Source organism: Penaeus monodon, chromosome 31 (assembly GCF_015228065.2).
Source record: "Penaeus monodon isolate SGIC_2016 chromosome 31, NSTDA_Pmon_1, whole genome shotgun sequence".
In the NCBI taxonomy this organism is placed as follows: Eukaryota; Metazoa; Arthropoda; class Malacostraca; order Decapoda; family Penaeidae; genus Penaeus; species Penaeus monodon.
In genome coordinates this window covers 21,609,269-21,609,861 of record NC_051416.1, presented here as the reverse complement: position 1 = coordinate 21,609,861, position 593 = coordinate 21,609,269, and the positions used below count along the sequence as shown (strand labels likewise).

Genomic DNA, 593 nt, shown 5'->3' with positions numbered 1-593 from the left:
TCGTTGTCGGCAAATGCATCGTCAGATTTTTTATTGTCACGTCACGATACCGTGGGAGAGTTCCGTGGCCAGTTCTTTGTGCCGTCTCCCTCCAGAGGTGGGGGACCTGGAGGAGGAGGAACTGTCAGGAGGGGGTCAGACTTGGCTATTGATTACTTGATCGTCCAAAGCTAGGGTGACTTGGCCTCTTCGCCGCTGTGAACTTTTGGGGATAATAGTCTCTCCCATTTAATATCTCTTTTTCCCTTCCCCGGCTTTTGTGTTGCCATGGTGATATGCTTGATGAGGTTGGCGGATGGACGGGGTTTAGCGAGGGGTGCGTTGGTTCTCCACCCGCAAGAGAAAAAGGGGTTGCTGTGCATATATAGTTGGGGTTAGGTTACATTTTCATTAGGGGAGCGGGGATAATGGATTAGGTTGGTGTCGTTAACCAGGGTTGTCGTAGCGAGTGTGACGCACGATATTGATAGGGAGGGCGAACATCAATAAAGTGTCTATGTGGGATTGTTTTGTTGCATGACATTCCCAAGGTCAGTCCAGCATTCCAGGGAGCCCAAGCCTGGCCCCAGGCAGTGCTTCTGCAATTCTCAAGT

At 50.8% G+C, this 593-nt stretch overlaps 1 protein-coding gene across 40 annotated transcripts in view; it reads left to right on the top strand.

Moving 5' to 3' along the window:
* The window catches only part of LOC119593093 (cytoplasmic dynein 1 intermediate chain-like), a 47,628-nt gene that overhangs the window by 18,252 nt on the left and 28,783 nt on the right, over window positions 1-593 (top strand). The gene's annotated exons all lie outside the window — the stretch shown is intronic.